Source organism: Terrapene carolina, unplaced genomic scaffold (assembly GCF_002925995.2).
Source record: "Terrapene carolina triunguis isolate 2854851 unplaced genomic scaffold, T_m_triunguis-2.0 Scaffold69, whole genome shotgun sequence".
NCBI classification, from domain to species: domain Eukaryota; kingdom Metazoa; phylum Chordata; order Testudines; family Emydidae; genus Terrapene; species Terrapene triunguis.
The window spans coordinates 46,857,976-46,882,983 of record NW_020664420.1 but is presented as its reverse complement, the minus strand read 5'-3'; the positions used below and the strand labels follow the sequence as shown (position 1 = coordinate 46,882,983).

Here is a 25,008-nt window from a genome sequence, read left to right as displayed (position 1 = left end):
GCCAAATAAAGGCCCCTCAACACTGCCAGAGTACTGTAAAGGGGCATTAGTGTAAGGGTATGTCCTGAAATCAGAGGTGCAACTACAGCATGTGTAGCCATACCTGAGATTTGATTTAGCTAGCTTGAATCACCATAGTAGTGAAGCTGCAGCAGCATGAGCTAGCCTCTTAAGTAAGTACTAGTGTCCATGGACGGATCGTATGTGCTGCAGTCAGACCTTTGATTGCAATGTTGAGAATCAGGCTCAGTGTCTCAAGATGATTCTGAAAGGCTCACTAATGTGGCTGGGATTATAGGTAGTGCCTTCATATACTTGGGGCATGTCTTCACTAGCAACGTTAAAGAGCTAGTGCAGCAGCACTTTAACGTGGCTGTGTAGTCGCGGCACCAGCGCTGGGAGAGAACTCTCCCAGTGCTATAAAAAAACCACCTCCAGGAGTGGAGTAGCTCCCAGCACTAGTGCACTCTCTACACTGGCACTCTATAGTACTGAAACTTGCAGCGTTCAGTGGGGTGTTTTTTCACACCCCTGAGCAAGAAAGTTGCAGCGCTGTAAAGTGCCAGTGTAACAAGGCCTAAGCTTACAGTTAAAAGTTAGGTTGATGTAACTACATCTGTCAGGGATGTGAAAAAACCACACCCCTAACTGACATAGCTATGCCGATTTAACCCGATTTAGAGTAGATGCTCCTTGACTGCAGTTCCAGCTCGTATTCTGTGAGAGTCCAGAAGACTGCAAGAGCTGAAAAATTGGCAAATCCCCAGTTATCTTAAGTATCTTATTTTTTTCCTAGTTGCTTTTATTAGCTAGGAGATAGCCTAGCCTTTTTATATTCTTTAATTTTAGGGTGTGATTGTGTGGTTATGTGTATATGTATGAGCACTCATAAAGTCCGCATAGGAATATGTCAGTAAGAAAGTTCCCCAGGTTTAAACAGCCCTAAATATTGTCTCATAAAAATGCTCATTAAAGTGTGTTCTGTGTAGTATGTTTATAAAGTCCTGAGAGACTTGAAATTCTCATCTGTATTTTTCTGGTACGCAAGAATTGTCAAATTTGTGCTTATCAAGGATATTCTATTTAAAATTACAATCTCTCTTCTGGGAGGAGAAGAAAGGGTTAGCTACCACATACGAGTAGAATTCTAAGCAGGGAGGTTTAAAATTGGCTATGAGGTTGTTTTTTCAAATATTAAGCAATAATTTGGTTTCCATGTGAAGACATTTAACCAGCTCCATGTTATAGATTTGATTGACTTTGGTACACTCTGACTTTGGTTGACATTTATAACCAAATAGACTGCCACCTTTTTAGACTCCATTAGAATTAATAAGGATTGATTGTTTTTAGTATTAATTTGATGATTTAATTCCAATCTGTGCTGCGACTAATTTGTTAATTTGACTGTGATTTGATATCGATTTGGCAGCTGTATTGCTTCATTTTGTATTTTAGCTTAGTATTATTAACAGTGCTAAGCTTTGGTGATGTGTTTTCTAGATTTTATTAAGTTTGTTTTAAAACCATTTACAAAATTGATACTAAGTCACATTTCTTTAAATAAGCAGAGTGAGAAGAGAACCTCTGAGGATACCAGCCAGTCTATTTAAAAGCCTGACTAGTTCCCCTTAATTAACCTTTTGTCTTACACTGTTCTTTAGAATCTGGACAGACCAGCAAACTCATTACACATAGGCCACCAAACTGCCATCAGATGGCAATGATTTTCAGTTACTATACCTGGGACATATTTGGTTGGTTCCTAGGCATTACTGTAATGTACAATGTGACACTGGTAAACCAAGTGCCATCTCTGGCCAAGACCATAGGCGTTTGTCAATTCTTAGCTAACTCCTAGCTGGAAACCAAACCAGCTCACCTGTATGCTAATTTTGTTCAAAATAGATATGTTTTATAAGAATATATTTAGCATTTAGAATCTATGAAATGCTTGTAGGTCTCTGCATGCATTAATCTCATTTGTAATGTCTGTATTCCATGCTACAGGGAAATATGTAATTTTTGCTTTATAACTTTGAAAATGTTTGCTCTGAACTTGTGAACCCAGGCCTGGGAATCATTTTACCCACCCATTCAGCTAGCCTATTAAGATTAAATGGGCCATTAAGGAACATCACAATACAAAGTGAATAGCCCTATCACACCTGGAAAATGCTACATGAAAGGGAGCTTGTCTCTTGGACTGGAAGGCCAAATGTTAAAGATAGGCCAGAGACACTAAATTAAAGCAGAGATCCTCAGGGTCCACCCTGAAAGACATTTTGAATGGACAGATTATTACATCTGTCATCTTTAGGAACGAAAGGTGTTAACTCATTTGTGTCTATATGTTCGCCTGCTTTAATCTGAAAACTCATTTATTTTTCCTAGTTAATAACCATTTACATAGTTTATTACAGGATTGGCTACAGGCATTGTCTTTGGCTACCCTAGATCTTACAGCAATCTTGGGTAAGTCACTCGTCTTTTGGGACTGGAAGCAACCTGAATATTTTGTAATTTTTGGTGTAAGTGATAAATTATCACTAAATCTAGGTTGCCTGAGTGGCAAGTTAGACTAGAGAGCCCAAGGAGGACTGTCTGTGACTCCATGGTAAGACTAGTACAGGGATCCAGGAGTTCATATTTGTTAGTAGATTGGTGAAATCTAATTATAAAACATACCACCAGTTTTTGGTATCTACCCTGTTTTTGACAGTCTGCCCTGAGGTAGGCACTTACAGTCATGAGCTACTCCAGACACAAACTATTATCAAGAACAACATCATATTGAAGCACAACCATAGTAGTGAGTGCTTCATAGAATGAAATAATAGGTTTTCATAATGGTTGTTACGTTACTGGTAACAAATTAATAAAAAACACGGGCACAGATCCTGCAGACACTTCACTTTATGCAGGGTGAACAGTCCCATTGACTTCTTAGTCATATATCCTGAATAATTGCAAAGTCTTTTCAGAATTGGGCCCAAATATGTTAGGTGAAAATTCACAGTTAGAAAAAAGGGTTGAATTCATTGTACAAGAACTAAGTACTGACCTTGAACTACCATTGGTATTGAGAGGAAATGGGTGTACAGATTGAGAGAAGCACAGAGCAGTCATACTGATTCTATAGACTGGGTTGAGGAACTTTTTCTGACACTAATTCAGCACCTGGTAGCAGGCTTCCTGGCAGAAAAGTCTGTTAGCAATCATTTAACAACGTTAGTCCATATTCTACCCTGGTACACAATGTAGTCCCAGTCTGAGTCCAGGAAATGAAAAGTTGTGGGGTAAATTAAAAATAAACAAATCCATGATTTTAACTTGCCTGAATTTCTCTGGTGTCTGTTTTATCTCACTACCGTATTTTCTTTATTTGCTCATTTGCTGCTTTCAATGTGTACATCTTGTTTCTTATTTCTTTGTGTTTGTCTTCTGTTGCCTTTTCTGTTGCTCCCTTAGTATTGTGAAATGATTTAATTTTAATCAAATTTTTAGAAAGGCAATAAATAGGTTAGCATTACTGGGGAAAAGGTAGGAAAGTGCATGCAGATTACTAAATGCTTGCTGCAGAATTTAGAAAAGTCCTTTTTCCCAGATTGGGCTTCCATTGGATGCAGATTTGTGTTGACTAGCTTCAAAAGCTAATGAACTGACCAAACATTAGACTTAGTCTAATTGCCGCTTCCAGTCACATCATCGCCACTCTTTTGCCAAAGGCACATTTATTAACTACACTTGATCAGCTGGGAGTGCATTTGGTTTTTGAAGTTTTCTGAGATTGTGCTCCACTGTAATCAAATAGATTTGTGTGCAGCAGGCAAGGCTTCTGGGCAACATTTTCACATTAAAGGCAGGAAACAGAGAGTTCATCTATGCTAATAGCAATGCAGCTGTAGCATTTAGTGAAGATGTTGCTACGCTTCTCCCACTGGCATAGATACTCCACCACCCTGAGAGATAGTAGCTATGTAGACTAGAGAAGCCCTCCAATTGACATAGCACGGTCTACACCAGGGGTAGGTCAGTATCACTACAGAGATAAGTTCATTGTGTAGACCAGGGCGGAGAAACTGAAAAAGAGCATCAGTAGACTAGGGGTGAATTGCCCTCCACCCTTATTTTGGTGATTAGATGGTTCAGATAACTAGTATTGGGATATGTTGGTCTAGATCAATAGTGTAAAGATAGGGGACCAGATATCCTGTTTTTAAAAAGACTGTCCTGTATTTAAGCCCTCCTGCAGGTATCCCGACTTTCTCTTTAAATTGGGCAAATTGTCCCATATTTTCTGTCTCCCCTACATCAGTAATGGCAGGTCCTGCTGCTGGCCAGATCCCTGCTTGCCAGCTCCCCACCCAACAGCGCTGAGTGGAGGTGGGGGGTCCAGTGGCCGATGATGGGTGTGGGTGTGCAAGGCTTGTGGCGGGGCCAAGATGCAGCATGCGGGGCCAGCCGCTCCCCCGTTGGTCCATCAGCACAGTCCCGGCTGTTCTTGGCCAGCAGGGCTCCGTCCCCCGTCCCGTTTCCGACCGGTGCTGGCTATGCATTGCGAGCTGCGGTGGCTGGTGAGTGCGGGCAGGTGCCAGGCGACAGCCAGTTACGTGTTGCCTCTGCTGCCCATCCATCAGCCCTCTACGTGCTTCCCCCTCTCACTGTCCTCTCCCTGCTTTGACCTTCACGCCCCCCCCCCCCAGCAACCTCCATATCTAGTTCTCCGCACAACGCATCCCACTCTCAGTGTTGTGCAGAGAACCAGAACCTGGTCAAAACGTTGAGCTCACCAACAGCCTGGCCAGCAGGCTCCTTCCTTCCCACACTGCCTCTGGCTGGGCCGGTGCCCCAGAAAAGCCAAGACCCTCCGGTCCAGACTCTGGCCAGGGGGAGCAAAGTCCTGTGGTGCCAAAGCTCCGCACAGCCTCTCAGCTAAACTCTGGAGTCGGGGGGAAGCGATTTCCAGCCTGTTCTCATCCCAAACCTGCAGGCTCCACGGCAGCCCCCGGGGCAGGAGCTTAGCAACCTCTTCACTTGCCCCCCCTCCCGCCCTGGGTCCTGCCCCCAGGGAGTGTGGGACTGCTCTGTGTCTTAGGCACCCTCCGCTGCTGAGCCACCTCTCTGGCCAGGTTCAATGAAGCTCCTTCAGTCAGGTTCCCTGGGCCCTGGTGCACAATGCATCCTTAGGGCTTAACCTCTTCCTACCTGTACTGTAGCCAGAGGCGACTGGGGTATGTCAGTGGCCAGCAGCAGCCTGGAGGCGTTAGCTGCCTTTCAACACTGTGCGGGCAGGAAAGGACAAGCTGCTTCCAGCCACACAGGGAAGGGGAGCAGCAGGGAGAAGTATGAGCTCTGCAAAGACATGGGCCAGGTCATCCCTTCCCCACTCCTCCTCCCCTGTGGCTGGAAGCAGCTCCGGTCCCCTCCCGCACAGTGCTGGAAGGCTGCTGCTGGCCATGTTCTGGTGTGAACCCTGGCAGAAATCTGGGGCAGAGGGGCATGTGACGCTGTGTCATCTCCCCCTCCCCCCCAACGTGTTGTCTCGGGAAGATGCAGTGCCAGGTCCCAGAAGAGGCGGGTTCATCCCGGGGGTCCAGCCAGGCATGGAGAGTGCTGGGCAGGGAGGGTTGGGTCAGTCGATCACCCCTACCCCCCGCCCCGTGTGAGAGAGTTGTACGAGAGTATGTATGTTTCACTCCTCCTTGTGTGAACCCTAAAGCCTTAAAGATAAGAAGGCAAATAAAAAGAATCCAACTACACAGTATTTCTTTTTAACAGGGGCTCAGGCAACTTGGTGTTAATTTGAATGTTTGTACAGCATAGTTCTGATTGATTCTCACTTGAATAAGAATAATTTTACCAGGTGTCCCGTATTCAGCATAGGGAAATATGGTCACCCTATGTAAAGACAATTCAGATCTTAATCAAGACAAGAATTGCTGCTATTTTGTGGCTGTTGGATGGTTTCAATCAATATGTACACATGTCAATATCACAAAAGTTAAGAAAAGCAGCACTAATTCATAGCCACATTGGCAGTCTCAGCTGAGAAGCTAAGGACTGAATGGGCATGGGGTCCAAAGTATCCTCTCAGTGCTGGAAGTTGTCTTCTGAGTCATGCAGGAAGCACACTGGCCCAGAAGCATGGTGGAATTTGAATGATTAATCCTCTTGCTGTCTCTGTTTTGTGAATAAATAGCAGATCTCCATCCCTCTGGTTGCCATCCTGGTAATTTCCATGATCCCTAAATTCATACTAAAAACATTAAAAATGGTTAAATGAAAATATACATAGGCCCTTGTCACAGGGGACAGCTCTCATTACCAGACTGGCACAGCCTCCTGGTCATATTGGGGATTAGTCTGAGGCTGACGCCCACATCTCCAGTCTTCACACCAGTACTCTATCTCTGGTCCCACCTATAGTTTCTCTCTCAGCTCCCAGAAACGCAGCATCCTCTTTGCAACTCAGCGAGGTTGTCATCTGTGTTTCCCCCTTCCAGAGGTAGGTGTGGTGTATCTCCAGCACCCCAGTGATAAGTGAGGGTGGGGGGACCCAGGCCTGCCCACTCTAATGAGATGGTTCTAGGGTATGCAGTCTCTCTTGTAAGATCAATTTATATTTTATCAACATAACAGTCTAGTCTCCTGTGTGGTCTTATTTCAGTGGCTCTGTTTAGGGTTCTGGATGGTGTTGTGGCCTGTGACATAGCAGGTCAGACTAGATAATCTAGTAGTATCTTCTGGCCTTAAACTCTATGACTTCAGATAGAAGAGCCTTCATACCCATCCTATCACTTCTTATATGCTACTGAGACACCGAGTCCCGCTTCTGCTCTGCCAATATGGCAGTCTCGATGGTCCATTTATCAAATTTTCCACCTAATATGTTCGTGCTTTTTTCCATGCATGGGAGACACTCCCTATTACAATCTACAAAACGACCTCAATGTCCTTCTTCAAATTCCTCCTTAAAACATATCTCTGTAACCATGCCTACAAAACCCTTGACATAGTTAATCAACTGGTGTGTTTTGACTGTTGCTTAGTATACTGATCATAATTGTCTCACCATTTCCTTCCTTGTGTTTGTTGTGTCCCCCTATTGATTCTCTTCTTTTATCTAGAGTGTTGATTCTTGGGGGCAGAGACCATCTTTTTATTATGTGTTTGTACCTCATCTTGTGTAAACCACATGTTTTATACTACAGCATTTGACTTTGGCCCAAAGAAAGGGAGAGAAGCAGTGGGGAAGAAGATACAGATTTTAGTTGAAATACTCTGTGTCTCTGCACACATGCAGAGGACAGGACAGGCATCTCAGCTAGAGGGGCCCAGAAGCATTCAGAGTTAGGGTGTGGTGGTTACTAGACATGCTTATTAGCTGTTCTTGTGGCTGTATTGGAAGTTTTCATTGTGGGCAACCCACCTGGCAGGTAACACCCAGACCCAGTCACCACCCAACACCTGAGCCAATCAGAGCCACAGGTGCACGGGGAGGAGGTTATAAATATAGGAGTTAAGTCCAGCCCTCTCTAAACTCAATAGCTGATCCATGCAGGACCAAGAGACACATCTGCTGTGATGGCTGGGTCTCAGTTCCCCTCCTCCTTTAGATAAGCATGAGTGCTACTCCAGCTTTAGTTACTAGGGAATCCTCCTATTAAGATAATTGTTTGGACCTAGAGGAACAGCTGGGAGGGGAATACAATAGTTATGCATAATATTTCCTCAGCATCCCCTACCCTATTATACTAGTTCAATAGGGCTGGAGCCTTTATTAGTTACTATTAGTAATACTTATTATTAGGGCTGTCGATTAATTGCAGTTAACTCACACAATTAACTCAAAAGGAATCTCAATAAAAAAAAATTATCACGATTAATCACAGTTTTAATTGCACTGTTAAACAATAGAATACCAATTGAAATTTATGAAATATTTTAGGATTTTTTCTACATTTTCAAATATATTGATTTCAATTACAACACAGAATACAAAGTGTACAGTGATCACTTTATATTGTTTTTTATTACAAATATTTGCACTGTAAAAATGATAAACAAAAGAAATAATATTTTTCAATTCACCTGTTAGAAGTACCATAGTGCAATCTCTTTATTGTGAAAATGAAATTTACAAATATATTTTATTACATAATAGCACTCGAAAACAAAACAATGTAAAACTTTAGACCCTACAAGTCCACTCAGTCCGACTTATTCAGCCAGTCACTGAGACAAACAAGTTTGTTTCCATTTACAGGAGATAATGCTGCCTGCTTCTTATTTACAATGTCACCTGAAAGTGACATGATATGGCAATTTTGTAGTTGACATTGCAAGGTATTTACGTGCCAGATATGCTAAACATTCATATGCCCCTTCATGCTTTGGCCACCATTCCAGAGGACATGCTTCCATGCTGATGATGCTAGTTAAAAAAATAATGTGTTAATTAAATTTGTGACTGAACTCCTTGGGGGAGAATTGTATGTCTCCTGCTCTGTTTTATGCACATTTTGCCATATGTTTCATGTTATAACAGTCTTGGATGATGACCTAGCACATGTTGTACATTTTAAGAACACTTTCACTGCAGATTTGACAAAATGCAAAGAAGGTACCAATGTGAGATTTCTAAAGATAGCTACAGTACTCGACCCAAGGTTTAAGAATCTGAAGTGCCTTCCAAAATCTGAGAGGGATGAAGTGAGAAACATGGTTTCAGAAGTCTTAAAAGAGCAACACTCTGATGTGGAAACTACAGAACCCAAACCACCCAAAAAGAAAATCAACCTTCTGCTGGTGGCATCTGACTCACATGATGAAAATGAACATGCGTCAGTCTGCGCTGCTTTGGATTGTTATCGAGCAGAACCCATTGTCAGCATGGACACATGTCCTCTGGAATGGTGGTTGAAGCATGAAGGGACATATGAATCTTTAGCACATCTGGCACATAAGTATCTTGTGACGCTGGCTACAACAGTGCCATGAGAACGCCTGTTCTCACTTTCAGGTGACATTGTAAACAAGAAGCAGGCAGCATTATCTCCTGCAAATGTAAACAAACTTGTTTGTCTGAGCAATTGGCTGAACAAGAAGTAGGACTGAGTGGACTCATAGGCTCTAATGTTTGCCATTGTTTTATTTTTGAATGTAGTTATTTTTGTACATAACTGTATATTTGTAAATTCAATTTCATGATAGAGATTGCACTACAGTACTTGAATTAAATGAATTGAAAAATACTATTTCTTTTGTTTTTTATAATACAAATATTTGTAATAAAAATAAATATAAAGTGAGCACTGCACACTTGGTATTGTGTTGTAATTGAAATCAATATATTTGAAAATGTAGAAAACATCCAAAAATATTTAAATGAATTATATTCTATTATTGTGATTAATCTCACTGTTAAACAATTAATTTTTTAAATCTCTTGACAGCTTTAGTTGTTGTTATTAATATAGTAGTAGATTTTATGGCCAGAAGGGATAATAATGATAATATAATTGGAAGAGATGGCTAAAATCTACCTACAAAGACACACATTTGTGCCTGGAATCCTTTAAAAAACCCTAAATTGAATGTGATTCCCATGTACGTTAATGTCCCCTTTGACAGTGTAATGGTGGTTTAAAAGGAGTGTAAACAGCCCCCTAAAACTACCCCCTGCTCCGGTGAGTTCCCTAGCTGGAGCAGAGCAGACATAAGGTCTCTGTACCAGCCCCCAACCTAGGGTGTGTGCTGGAGACAGAGAATGGGTGTGGCTGGTGTTCACTGTGCTACAGCTATGCTTTGCTTCCCATGGCCTTTCTGGTGTGACCGCCAAAAGGTATTTAAATTGCTATCCCTTAGAACTGTGAAATCTTGTCCAGTGGGAACTGGAAATAGCAGCTATTTAAGGGCCTTTCATTCCTAAAATGGGTCAAAGAAAGAATAATGGCAACATGGATTTTCCTTCCTCTGAGAGGCAGGTTATTAATTAGTTACAGAACATTTTTGTCTGACTGCTGTTCCTCCTGAATGTAAAGGTACTATAGTATAATTTGTCATTCCCACTGAAGGATTAGTACTCTACTCTACCAGAATGCATTTTACCTGCAATGATGTTCTGATAAAAAGGAATTGGTTTTGGCCTAAACTGTAATTTCATGATATTCTTTTAAAAAAAAAAATTAAAAACATTGCTTCCATTAGCTATCACAAGAGACCAAAAAGATCTAATTGTCTTTCTCCCCTGCAAAAGCAAATTGCACTGCTTATTTCCTAACTAAATGACAATTTGTCTGTAATTACTTCTTTTTGGATGAGATTTATTTTTACCATTTTTAGAGGGTTATTGACCTCAACAACAGGCAGTGTGCAATCTGACCTCTTTGTGATCTCAGATGCTGAAACTATACATTGTTCAGAAATCATTGCTAGGTAATGAATAAAGGGAAGAACAGTAAAGAGTGTTGGGCAGAATTCATATAACTTCATTGATTTGGAGAATAACTACATATCTCTTTAGAATGGTCATTGCAATGATTAATTAGTTAATGTCTGAAAAATGCCATATATGGCTAACATTCAACAGCATTTTTCTCACAGTAGGTGTCTCTAAGGGCTGGGGTTTATAGCAGCCCCCAGATCATGAGGTTATTTGCACAACTGTCATTTAAAAATGTTTTTTAAACAAACATGAGCAACTGTGCATAGATCCCAGAATACAACATCTCGGTTCCACTTCTGCACTTCCAACACAGGGGTGGCTTGGAGATCCTTCACCCTATTTTACATGAAATGAATGAGCTACATTGATGGACCCCAAGGTTACATCTTATTAAGCTTCACCAATATTTTAAGGTCAAACCTATGTATAGCTGTGTGGTCATGGAAATTTTCTGGGATGGGGGGGAAAAAAGAACTTCAGCTCTGCTAATTGAATACTTACATAATTAGTCTATTTTTCAAAAGTGCCGAACACCCAGAAACTCCCATAGGTTTCTGTTGGGGCTGCTGGGTGCTCAGGTCTTTTGAAAATCATGTTTTAGTTACATAAATATGGATTTAAGAACCCACTTTTAGGCATCTGTGGTCAGAGTCTTAACTGATGTAAATTGACATAGCTTCATTGATTTCTGGGATCTGACCCTGTTTTGATAATCTTGGCCACAATGTGTTTACTCTTTCCTAATATGTCATATCTGACCTTATATGCCATTTAAAAGCCATTCATAATTGAGACTTTTGGAAACAGAAGCCATTTTATTTTCTGATGTTACATATTACAAATAATAATTAGTGCGTGTGCTAACAGATAATGAGCCATAATCTTTATAGTACCAAGCAGTAGCTCATTGGTGTTACATTATTGTGACCAAATCAATATATTTAACATTAACAGACCTATAATTATAAGAACTAAACATAAATCAAACACTTATCACTGCATCCAGTATTTAAAACCATCACAAATACTTAAAACTGGCACTGGGAAATATCAAATGTAATTGTAATGAATAATTAATAGTTAACTAATTATATAATCCATAGACCTAATTAACAAAATAGTGGTGATTGTATAGGGGAAGGAGGGAAATGGTGCTTAGTTATTCTAAACGAACTCAACATTTCAATTATTCTAAAAATATTCTACCATGGGTCCAATTTTCTTCACTTACAACCTTCTTAAAGCACTTTGTAAAGATTTTAAAACGATTAACAAAGTGTGTGGGTGAAAACGTGTCTGACATAAGGATGTGGGGGCTGTTAGCAACTCATATTTAATTAGAAAATTAAAGCACCGAGAGTCTGCAGTCACTTTCTCATTAGAAGTGCAAGTAGCAAAGTGCCCACAGATCTAAGCTGACAGCTATTGCAGGGAAGTACGATTTCTTGCGGGTTTCTTTGTGTGTGCTTTGCTTTTACACGATCTTCTGTATAGAAGAAAAAACGCACCATTCCTTTGATCAGCTACCAGTGGAACCGAATATGTGATACATATGTTGGGCCAAATTCTGCTCTCAAAGGGCTGAAGAGAGTGGGGAAGGCTAAAGGGCTTATCAAACAACAGTGGTTTGGGGAAAGGGCAGTGGAATCTTACATAGGGGTCATAGATGTGAAAAAAGGGAATATTTTCCATGTGGGGGAAGGAGGGAGCCCATCCTATCTACTTTCCTTAAGGAAGCTGTGAGTTCAATTCATACAAGGAAGAGCTCAGTTCCAAGCCACTTTTTATTTTAACACAATTGATTTGCCTATTGCTAATAATCAGATTGTAAATTCTGTGAATCTGATTCCCTGCTGTGTTACTCCAGTTTTATGCTGATTTAATGCCATTAAAATTAGGAATTACATAGGTGTAAAACTGGAGTAGTGCAGATGTGAATCATATCTTGTGATTTCTTTGAAGACCCTTCATGTAAGGAATGTTGTGCGGTGGTATGCACTTACTGTCATTTGATAACACCTGGGCATTGGAATTTAAATGATGCAGAAGATGCTGATCAGATAAAATATCCTGGGCAATCATTAACAATTTATGATCAGTTTAATACATGAATATTTGCATAACAATGATGCATGTATGTGCTAGTTAAAAAAATTGAACTAATCAGTGTGTGTGTGTGTGTGTGTGTGTGTGTGTGTTATAGTCTCTTACAGCAATGGATTTTCTTCTCTGACTTGTGGAGATGTTTTTCTTAATCATATTGGCAATAGATCACAGGGTTCACTGTTACATTCTATATTTATCATGTCCTGTTCAATCTTCAGGGGTTGTAGATCCTTAACATTATTCAGAATGGTTTGACCAACAGCTGTAAATAATGTCACTTAGCCTGCAGTGTTTGTGTAACTGTTTTCTCCTTCACAATCTCCTGTGTTGGCATTCCTCTGAAACGGAACAATTGCATTCCACTAACATGGGTAAATGTTGCTATTTCTGATATCTAGTTTCCAGGTCATCAGAGACAAGCCTAGCAGGAGACGCTGGACCAGAACAAAGATACATTTTACTATGTTAAGTAAGTATCAATTAAATTGTTAATGGTCATTCCAAAGGCATAGATAATGAGCAGCACTACATGTTTCGAAACGAGGAAGAAATCAGAGCAGATTTAAGATGTTGGGTCTCTGGAGTCTACTCTTCAGGAGGAGTTAGCAGATTACTGGAGGAGGCTAACAATGATTGCAGCTTCTGAAAAGGGAGGAAATGCGATATATTTTCCAGCATGGGTTGATTCTCTTTTTCTCCACCTCTGTCATTCTTATGATAGATTCCACTGACCTCACCTCCAAATCTCTTTTACTTAATATGCCTCCTGGCCTTTTCCAGTTTGTGCAACCCTCTGAAGAAATCATTCTGTGTCTGTTGGACATAAGATTTTTTGTTGGTGGCCTGTTAAGCAGCTGAGGCTAATAAATAAGATCGGGAAAGGTGAAAGCTTGCATATTCTTTGTAATATACAGCTATGCAGATGCTATATTTAAATTCAGTCTCATGATGGAACCTATTCCAGTATGCAAGTCTTGTATGAATTGCTTATTTTGAAATATGAGTAATTTAAATTCATCTGACTCTCTCAGATGTTAAGTTATACAGAAAAATAGCAAAGTTGATTTCAAGATATGTTTCTGCATTCTTAAATGAGGCTGATGACATTCTTCAGCACCCTCTCTTCTGTTTTGAAATGGATTTTTTATGAGTTTTACAGATAATGAAGAGTAAAGAATCTGGTTGCAACTGCTGTTCTACTAAAAATGTATTTCTGTTTGAAATGAAGATTCAGGCTCTAAGCCATTTGTCTTAACGTGAGTGTATGTTTTTTTATAAATGAAGCTTTATAGGATTAATGTATTTCAAAATATGAGTTTCTTCCAGCACATGGGAACCAAAGAATTAGTCTACATGTGATATAATGAAAGGAGTGAAATGTTGGAAAGTGAAACCGATTTCTACTTTAGAGGAAAGTAAAAGCATGTTTGAAAATGACACTGGGGAGGTTTAATATCTATATGCATCACATTTGTTTGATAGACTCTGACCCGGAGGTTAAAACGAGAAAATCTTCTGAAGAAAGTTTGGGAAAATATTCCCTCCCAAAATAACCAGGGACTGTGTATTATGGGTGTTGTGAAACCCAACTATGGCAGCAGAGGTGATTAAAATAATTTACATTTATATAGCTCCTACAAAAAGAAAGAGCCTAAAAGCTTTACAAACAATATGTAGGGATCAGTGAAGCCAGAACTGAAATGCAGCTGCCTCCAAGGTGAAAGAAAGCTATTATTTTGATAGCACATACCAACACTACACAATATTCTGGACAGAATGTGAAGATTATCTTTTTGAAACTCCAGGGAGAATGTAGGCAGGTACAATGTGATTATCTTATTTGCAGTTTGATCTGAAGAGCAGGACGAACACCTCAACTCAAGGACGCATCTACTTTTGCTGGGAATCTGCTTCTCAGAGCAGGTTGACATACATGCACTAATTCTGCTTGAGCTAGCATGCTAAAAATAGTGGTGTAGCTGGGGGTGGCATGGACAGCAGTTCAGGGTAACCACCTGAACACAAATCCACGCAGACTCCCTTGTGTATGTACTTGAGCAGCTAGTCCAAGCCATTGCCCAGGCTACCCTCACAGCTACACTCCTAATTCTAGCCCAATCACTTGAGTAGAGCTCATGCAGCTGTCCAATCATGCTCCCAGCTGCAGTGTAGACATACCCTCCAAAAATGTGCCATAGGTTATTTAATAACCATAAGAGGTGAGGACCTTGACTGTATGTTGCATTCAAACGATGTAACCACTTGTAACACCATGCTGGGAAGTGGTTCAGTACAGAATCAGAGGGTCACTTCCCAGCATGGTGTTACAAATGGCTCCATGTTTTGAATGAAACGTACAGTCAAGGTCCTCACCACTTATCATTATAATTGCAATGCATAATTCCATTATTTGTGGTTTCATACTGATGATACAAAGTATATGCTGTTGCTTCACCTCTGAAACAATAATCATTATATCGAGGCTACATAAACTTTTAAATGGGGCTACTGACAACTGAAGAATATGCTTATAATCAACTAAAGCAATAGCTATGGGTGAAACATGAATATTACATGGCCCTCATTCCCTTTGTAACATCCACATTATAAAACCTGTATTCCAGAATCCTGAAAGATGATAAATAAAAGAAAATATATCAAAGTAGTGGAAACAGGATACAAAATTAGAGGCTGGACAGAAGATAATGATACCCAACCTTTGAAAGGGATCAAAGACAGAACAAGGAAACTACAGACATATATGTCTTACCTCCATAATCAGAAGCATTCTAGAGTCACTGATTTGGAACAAATCAAAACAGCATTCATACAGTACAGATTAGATGGACAGTGTGAATCACCAAAATCACTTCCTGCAGTACCTACGTAGGTATTCTTTGGAGATCTCCCATCCCAACAGCAACCCATTCTAACTCTGCTTAGCTATAGACAGCTGGCAAGAGCATAGTATAATCTGGTATGGCTAAAAATAATAAAGATTTTTTTAAAGGCACTTAGCTACCTCTCCATGAATACTAAGCATAACTAAGAACCTAGATTCCCTTTATGCCTTTAAAAATATACCACAATGATCCAAACCCTCAACTGTGGCTGAGGAAAAATCAGTTCAGCTGATAATCTTATTCGGCTATCCCTCGATGCGAGGATGATGTCTGCGAAGGGGGTTCATTGATGGGTTTTTAAGTGGCTGAGGAGCCCAGTTCGTGCCTTGCAGATTTTCCCACAGAAGTGACCGGTTTAATCTTAGAAGAGACATAGTTGCTGGCTGGACTATTGTGCCCTTTCTTTCCTCCTTGGTCACTTCTCTGTCTCATGAGAATGTCTGTTCTCCTCAAAATGAGCTGTAGCTTGGTGTATGGTGTGGCACCACTGTGTTCTGTTCCACACCGAGTCCTCCCAGTTCATTGGGTTCATGCTTCTCTTTTTAAGGTGTACTTTCAGTATCACTTTGAAGTGCTTCCACTGCCCTCCACAAGCCCTTCTTCCCTGACTTAACTGAGAGAAGGAGGCAAGTGTCTGGCATATGTAAACAGTCGCCAGTCCAATGGAGTTGGTGTTTCATGACCTGTGCTTCTACACTGCTGATGTTGTCTTCAGAGAGAATGCTGATGTTAGTGCGTCGGTCTTCCAAGCTGATCCTGAGAATCCTCCTGAGGCAGTGCTGCTGGAACCACTCCAGCTGCTTGAGATGTCGTCTGTAGGTTACCCAGATCTCTCACGCACAGAGAAGGGTGGGAATGGGAATGACAACTGCCTTGTAAACCAAGATCTTGGTGCCTGTTTGCAGATCCCTATGATTGAAGACTCGTTTGAGTAGTCTTCCAAAGGATGTGCTGGTGTGCTGGCACAGCGGATCCTTTATTTGATTTCTGTGTCAATTCTGGCTGTTTGGGAGAGGTGGCTACCAAGGTATGGAAAATGGTCCACATTTTCCAGGGGTTCTCCGCCGACTGTGATTTGTGCAGTACGAAGAGTAGTTTGTGCAGGGTGAAAGCTGGTAGAGTACTTTGTTTTTCCCGACACTGAGAGAGAGACCCAGGCTGTGATAGGCATCTGCAAAAAAATTTAGTGTGCTTAGCAGGTCGGCCTCTGTGTGTACAAGAATGACATGGTTATCTGCATACTGATCACTGATGCCAATTCTTGTAATCTTAGATTTTGTTTGGAGATGTCGGAGATTGAGCCGTTGGCCATCCATACAGTAGTCAATCCCAATTCCATCAGGAAGGTGGTCGTAGATGAGAATCAGTATCACGGCAAGGTAATTAGAGAAGAGTGATGGATCAATGACCCAGCCCTACTTGACACCAGAGATCAAAGGTTTGGTCTCTGGGCTGTTGCACAGAATGGTGGCAGTCATCCCATCATGAAGTAGTCTTATGATAGAAATGAATTTCTGTGGATACCAAACCTACACAGCACCTTCCATAGGGCATCATGACTGATAGAGTCAAAGCCTGGGTTAGGTCAATGAATGCCATAAACAGTTTCTAGTGTTGCTCTCTGCACTTCTCCTGAATCTGTCATGCCACAAAGATTATGTTGGTTGTGCCTTGGGATGGCCTGAAGCCACACTGTGATTCGGGGAGGAGTTTCCTAGCAAGGTGGAGGGGGCAGTTTAGTAGGATCCAGGTAAGGATCTTCCCTGCAATGGAGAGGAGGGCAATACCTCTTTAACAATGTTGGCCTTCTTAAAGTCAGGTGGAATTTCTTCGTAGGTCCAGATTTTGTTGAGGAGTTGGCGAGTTTGTGCTGAAGCATTATTCCACCAGCTTTAAAAACCTGAGCTAGGATGCCATCTGGGCCTGATGCCTTGTGATTTTTTGTCTGGATGATGGCACTCCAGCCTTCCTCAGAAGATGGGGGATCAGCAAGGTGTTCCATTGCTGAGCGTTGTGTAATAAACTCTATGGTGTCTTCAGAGACTGTGGATTCGCAGTTTAGTAGGCTGTCAAAGTGCTCCTTCAAGCATTTTTTAATGACTACATTGTCCTTGAAGAGGGTGGAACCATGCTGGGAACATAAGGGGGTTGGGCCTTTGGAGCTTGGCCCATATATAGCTTTTGTTGCTTGAAAGAAGCTTCTCAAGTCATCCTGATCTACGAAACCCGGATCTCAGAGGCCTTCTCTTGCTACCACTTGTTTTTGATGTCACCTAGCCTCCTTTGGATTTTGGCTTTGAGCAGGTGATAAACCTCCTGGGGCTGCCATCACTCCTCGCCTGAGACCTGCTACTGCCCTCCTCCTCCCACTGGCGTGGGGCTGGAGTTGTCGCTTGCATGAGCCCTGCCTGCCCCCCACACAACTGTTGCTGTTCACCTGAATTCTGCCTCCCAGCCATGCGGCTGGCATCCCTACTCACTGGAGCCCTGCTCCCACACAGGGCTGGCGTTGCTGCTTGCCCCCTCACACGTTCCTCTGTGCTCTGTTAGGGGTGTGTGCCCCACTTTTTTGGCAAAGTGATCAGTTGGAAAGAGCAAATGGGACAAATGCTCACTTTTGCCAAAAAAAAAAAAAAAAAAAAAGTCAGGATGGCCAGGACCAGGCTTAAAAAAGGGACTGTATCACGAGTGCTATAAAACTGCTCCTTGTTGTCTTCCTCATCGAGTGTTGGGGCGTATGCACAGATAACCGTGGCATATTGGTTGATGCTGAGCTTGAGCCAAAGAGTCATGAGACGCTCATTGATCCATACAGAAACCTCCAAAAGTTGACTGGCAATCTTATTTTTGATGGCAAAGCCAATCCTATGAATGTGTCTCTCTTCAGGTGGCTTTCCTTTCCAAAAGAAGGCATAGCCACTTCCATCCTCTTTTGATTGGCCCTCATCAGCCTGGCAGAGCTCACAAAGAGCTGTAATGTCAATATTGAGTCTTGCCAGTTCTCTGGCAATTATGGACATTCTTTCTGGGCATTCACTGTGCTGAGAGTCCATAGGGGAGGGGACATTACAGTTGGCAAAATTCATTGTCTTGTATCTCTTGTTTCAGCCGCAGAGTTGAGTGCAGAGTTGAGGCAGCCTATGTTTGGGGCACCTTTTCTAGCCCCGTCCCCATTTGGAGTGAGCAGAAAAGGTCCTAAAAAGGCATGTTCAGTCTCAGTCGCTGCTGCCGAAATGCACTTCTGTCTCCTTCAAGCACAAGATGACCATCACATGGCTGCCACCTGTATGCAGATTTGTGACTAAAGACTCCCAGAGATCACTGCTCCTGTCTTCTCCACCACTCATCCATTGCCACAGGACTTTGTGTGGGTGTGAGCCCTTTGGCAGAGGCCTGCACGTGAAATCTTTTAACCTGGGGAAACTGGTGTAGAGGCAGTAACCACACAAGACTGGTTAGGAGTAAAAACGTGACCCAATGGCAAGGAGATCCAAGACAGCCAGGGTCCTCCCTCTTGCCACAGCCCTCATCTGCCTTTATAGCTGCAGAGTACTAGAAGGTCCTCTATATGCGCCTGATCCACTGTTGGGGTCTTGTGAAGTTTGGACTCACCTCAGACCTGCTTGCCAAGGGGGACCCTACCAGGAGTATGAAAGCTCCGGACGATGTAGCTCTGAGGCGCTTTAGCCCACGCAAGCCTCTCCACTACGACAAGGTTGCAGTCCATCAGAGAGGTCAGCTGAGAATAGAAGGGATGCAAAGGAGGATTTAAGCCACTTTATGTTCCCTTAATCCTGGGGCTACCTAGCTGCTGGTAAAGTCTCTTATGTTCATGCTACTCTAGTTTATGCCAGCTGTCAATAGCCTCAAGGAGCCACGAAGGCAGTTTGGAAATTTCTAGGGAATAGGAGTTTTGGGTCACATCCACTTTTTCCTGTCCATGTCCCCTACTCCAGGAGCCAGAATGTGGTGTAGAAACTGCTGTTAGCTCTGTTCCATGCAGGGATACTACTATGTGGCAGGACAGCTTTGTACCAGCTGGTTTAGTCTATTTTCCCCATATAGCAGAGGAGAGAATACTGGATCTTCATGAGCTAGATCCTCAGCTGGTGTGAATGGGAATAATTTCATTTCTAGCCAATGCAACTATGCCAATTGTCCCAGCTGAAGATCCAGTTCCAAGTGGACAGTCCAATTCATAAACACCCCAGGGTCCTTCCCCATTTAATGTTATGAAGACATAAGGACAAATTCTTAAATTCATACAGTGAGCCCGATTCTTTTCTCATATAAGCCGGTATAAAATAGACATTAGAGAAAAATCAGGCCCTGATGTAGTTTTAGAGCATGACCTCAGCCCCTAAGGATCTAGCCTCTGTCACCTTTCGCCAGCCAATTGTTTAACCCAATTGAATATTTCACAACCGACACAGAACTTGTTGTCCTTACACATTAATCCTTTACATGGTAGCATATCAAAAGCCTTCCTGGGGTCTAAGTAAATCTACGTCTACTGCCTCACCCTTCGTGACTGTCATTGTTGCTTCCTCAACTATTTTAATCAAGTTTAGGCATCCTTTATAAAATCCACACTGTCTACTCTCTACCAGTATGAATGCTGTTTTGTTTTGTTCGAAATCAGTGACTCTAGAATGCTTCTGATTATGGAGGTAAGACATACATGTCTGTAGTTTCCTTGTTCTTTCTTTGATCCCTTTTAAAGGTTGGGTATTGTATTATCATCTTTCTAGTCTCTGATTGTGTATCCTGTTTCCACTACTTGAAATATTTTCTTTTATTTATCATCCTTCAGGATTCTGGAATACAGGCTTTATAATGTGGAGATTAGAAAGGGAGTGAGGACCATGTATTATTCATGTTTCACCCACAGCTATTGCTCTAGTTGATTATAAGCATATTCTTTAGTTGTCAGTATCCCTTTTAAAAGCTTATGTAGCCTTGATAAAATGATTGTTTCATAGGAGAAGCAAAAGTATAAATATTTTATGATCAATATGAAACCACAAATAATGGAATTGTACATTGCAATGGATCAGATGACATCCGGACATGCAGCTTTTTAATATTAGTATCAGAATTAGACATCAGATGCCCAAACTTCAAAGCACTGGTACTTTTAAAAATGATGATGAAAAGCCTTATTTATTTTTAGGTTTGGAAGGTGTTGAAGGACTATATTTTAGCCAAAGCTGCCTCTGAGAGAGCCTCCATAGTTCCAGCTACTTGAAAACTGATCTCCGTAATAAGATACTTATTTTGCAGACACTTATAGAAGAGGCAATTAATTTTGAAACCTGTCAAGGACAAAATAATGTAAATTTTAACTACAGTAGTTACGTCAGTTATGTTTACAAGTTAGTAGCTTTTTATTTTTAAATGTGTGGTATTTTCCATATTTTCAAATGTAGGATAGACCCAGTGAACACTCACAGTGCATACTACTGAGTCTTTAGGACAAATTCAGTGTTGATGTATAAGGTAGTGTTAGACTCCTGTACACCAGTTTAGATTCCTTAAAGCTACTTACAGGTAATTACTGAAATGTGAGCTTAAATGGTTTTCATTTACACTATATGAGGAGGTGAGAGTTAAATTAGGGGTTGCCTGCTTTAACCCACACATTCATACACGTCCTTTCCTCCCCTCCAGTATTGTTTGCCTTTGTACACATCTCTTTTCTGACCCTTCAATTTGAGTTACACCAACTGAGACTCACTGGGACAAATTCAAAGGTGATGTATAAAGTGGAGGGAGGGAGAGAGCGATGGTTTTGTGGAATGTTCAAATCTCAGCTGTGCTACAGATTTCTGTGTAGTTTAGGGCAAGACATTTAATCATTCTGTCTTAGTTTCCCATCTGTAAAATTAGGATAATGCTCCCTTATCTCAGATGGGTGTTGTGAGGCTAAATTCATTCATGTTTTGGAGGTCCTCAGACATGACAATGATGGTGGCCACGTAAACAATGAGGGAGAGAGAGAAAGTGGCAAGTTGGCAAGTCAATGTGCCACTCACTTCACTATTTATGACCCAAGGTTGGAGCTCCCAAAAGAGGGAGAGCTCTCCTTTTTCTTGAAGACTACGTGGGTGGCTGTTGTTATATGCCCAATAGGGAAGACTGACACAGACCCTTGAGGGAGAGCTGTGACTCAGGGAGAGAGACTGGGTGAAGGTTTTGACATTTGTTTGTCTGGGACTTTCTTTACCCTGGAGTTGAAAGGGTGGCATTTATCAGTTTAGTTGGAGAGCTACACATATTTACAGCAAGCAAAAATGAAGCAATTTTTTGATGTGCATGGTGATCAGGTAAAAGTGGTTCAGAGACTGACCTTGGCATTTTCACACACATTGCTTTTCTTCTTAACAAAGTGGCTTCTTCTTTTGTGATTATAGTCACATATCATCATGTTACTGAAAGGCAGGAAGAGTTTCAAGTGGTGCTTCAATTATGTGAGTTAGTGCTTTCTTGTGCATCCAGAGTTTAGCTCTTATACAATCTAAAACAAAGTGACATGAAAACAGAAAGTTGAAGAAAGCAAAAATGTAACCCAAATAAAACATTATGGTAATCTGACATTTATAAGTGGTAAAAATGTGGGAGTTGGATAGCTAAAGGGCAGAATTATGTTTCATCTCTGTAAAGTGTTCTGCTCTATCTTTCCTGTATTTATCATCCAGGCTAAACAGTAACTGATGCCGATAGACCTTTCTGCTGTTTAATAATACTACTGTATAATTTAAAAGTATGCAGTAACCCTAGGCTAACAGGATATTAATGCTTAATGCAGCACTTGATCTGCAGGTCTATTGGCAAAAAAATATACTAAAACATCCTTTTTGCAAATTTTATCTAATTTGTTACATGCAATAGTATTTAAGATACAATCGTCAGCTGTGGATAAAGAACACTTGATGCATGAGAGGGAAAAGGGGTGTGACACTTCCTAGGAGTTCCCAGGGTTGTAAGGCACCTCACCTTAGTGCAAGGAAGCATTGTCTGGTCCTGCCAGAGGTCAGTCCCCTGACTTCACCAGTCACAGGAAACACAGGCACTATCCTCTCTGCCATCCCTTTGTAGGTTAGGGACAGATATGCTCAAACCCCTGAGCCATCTGGGAATCCCCTTGGAGTGTCCAGCCCCTTATTCACTGGACACTCACAGAGCTACCAGATCCTTTGTTACCAAGGCAGAGGGAGTTCTAGGTAATTTTGTCAGATCTGACCTCCAGGATGGTAGACAAATAGTTTAATAAACAGGTCAAGGTAAATGGTAAAGTGTGCTAGGGTGGAGAGAGACTGGAACAGAGATTTACCTAGTCAGGAGAGATGTGACTGAGGAGGTTGATATAATCCCAGGGGAAGAGGTAAAATTCCTGGCCTGCGGTAGTTTAAAACCATAGTGCCTTTAACCACATTGAATTAGAGTGGAAAGGTCTAAAGGATACTTTGAATCTGGGAGTTCTTAAGAATTTACTAGTTGATTGTTGGTTGGAAATGACATAATATCGCTGCCCAGAGGTGTTAATCTTGTGACCCACAGCAGAAGGGAATATGTCTCTGAGTTCCCAGAGGTAAACTCTGAAGGCGGGGGGGTGGGGGGACAGAAAGGGACAAAGAAGCCTCTATGTCTTCTTCAGCAGAAAGCAGTAGTGTGTCTCTAGGGCAGGGGGGAGGAGCCCCCCTTGCCTGAGAGAGCCTGCAGTGCAAGCAATGCCCAAACAGAATTTGCTGCAGATCAAAGTGCAACCCTCTCACTGAAAAGCATAAAGGAAGCCATCCAAATTAATGGCCCAGACAGAGCACAGTGGGAGGTAGTTCTATGGCTAATGGATTGGTGTAAAGCTGCCCTGATGCAGAGGAGGATCTGGTCCATTGTATGTATCTTACACACTGTGAATTAAAAAAAGAAACCACTAAGTGAAGTCTTTTGTGATAAATGTTTTGTCCTAACTTTTCAAAATTGGATATCTAAAGGCAGGGATTTGGAGCAATCAAAATTTTAAATTGTTCCAGTCTGGCTCTACTCCAGCTCCAGGCAAAAACCTACTGGTCCACGCTCCAGCTCTGGGCTCCGCTCCAAAGCTCTGTCTAAAGGTTAGTTCTAAATCTATCTTTAGGCCCTTAAATAAATAGGCTGGTTTCCAGAGTGGCTGAGCTTCTGTGGGAGTTGTGGGAGCTCCTCAAGTTGCAGGATCCTGAAGATAGTTGGACACTAGAATGTAAAGGGGATCTACAGAGCATCTTAGGTGGGTAAGAAAAGTTTCACATTCATTGATCAACCCTCCATAGACGCTCAGTTCTTTTCTCTATGTTGCTGGGGTCATAGTGGTCAGTCTCCAAGGAGATCAACAAGAGCAAGGCAAAGTAGTTCCTTCTCCTGTGTCAGGATGCCTGTAAACAGTGTTGGCCAAGAGCACACTGTTTCAGTATCTCCCTTCAGAAGCATTCACAATTGGAGATCCTACAGGTCTCTGAGGGAAGATCTGGTGGAAGGTGATGGGAGAAGACATTGCCACCTGCCCTGGGGCAGCTGGGTCCTTGCTGGACAAAGAGGTATAAAGTATACCACCCCAAGCCAGCTTGCCTGAATCTAGCACCCCAATGCCATTTTGACCATCCTTTGGCAGTTGCAAATTATGGAATGTAACCTTTACCTCTTGGCTTGCCTAGCATGATTCTATCAATACATCTTGCAGTAGTCCACAGAAATGTGATAGGTTTAAATCTCACATGAAGTACACCTACACTACTTTGTAAATAAAGCAAAGATGGGTCAGGGATCCTAAATTCAGATCCAGATTGGAATTCAAACCTCCCCAAATGTAGATATTTTGGTTTGAGCCCATCCATAGAAGGAAAGGAAGCTAATGATAACTCTCGAGGCAAAGCATTAAAGTGTACTTAGCACCACTATTCCCAGGAGTGGCAGAATTCATATTCTGTGCAATGTTGTTAGCGAAGAACTTTAGCTCTAAAACAAACTCAATTAAATACAAATATTTTTATTTTCTTTACTGAACTCATACAGTAAGTTTATTCTGATCAACAAGAAAATACTAACCTTTTTTTCCAAATAAAAAGAATCCCAAACTTTCAACAGGGACCAGTGTTTTCCAATTCACGTCAGGCTCTTTGGGGAATCTTGCGAGTGTCCCAAAGAATCTTTGGCTGAGTTGTGGTTGAGAAGGAGAGAACCAGAAGCACCCAGGACACACAGCTGGGAACATAGGCTTGTATAAGTATTTACTGTCCGTAGGAGAGCAAGATGTAGTAGACTCCACCACTCCATTTTTCTGTGAACAAGAAAAATCAGTGTCAAGCCTTCCTTTCAACTCAAACTCTGGAAACTTAGCATGAATGCCTCAGCTTCAGATACTAAAATCACCCCAGGTCCTGAAACTGCCAAAGGAACTGTGAAGCCTTTCTCTGGTGTGTTTATGTTATATGTCTAACTTGCAGGCTAACGCTCAAAGGATCATTATGCTGTGTAAAGGAAGGAACATATCATTTTGACCATAACATAATGAAA

At 41.6% G+C, this 25,008-nt stretch overlaps 1 long non-coding RNA gene across 1 annotated transcript; it reads right to left on the bottom strand.

Moving 5' to 3' along the window:
- Window positions 1-5,879: 5,879 nt before the first annotated feature.
- LOC112104267 lies at window positions 5,880-24,785 on the bottom strand. Its single transcript, XR_002907897.2, has 3 exons — window positions 24,541-24,785; window positions 21,809-21,976; window positions 5,880-6,259 (listed from the first exon to the last, which is right to left on the bottom strand). It is a non-coding gene; the product is annotated as an uncharacterized LOC112104267 (long non-coding RNA).
- Window positions 24,786-25,008: the final 223 nt, after the last annotated feature.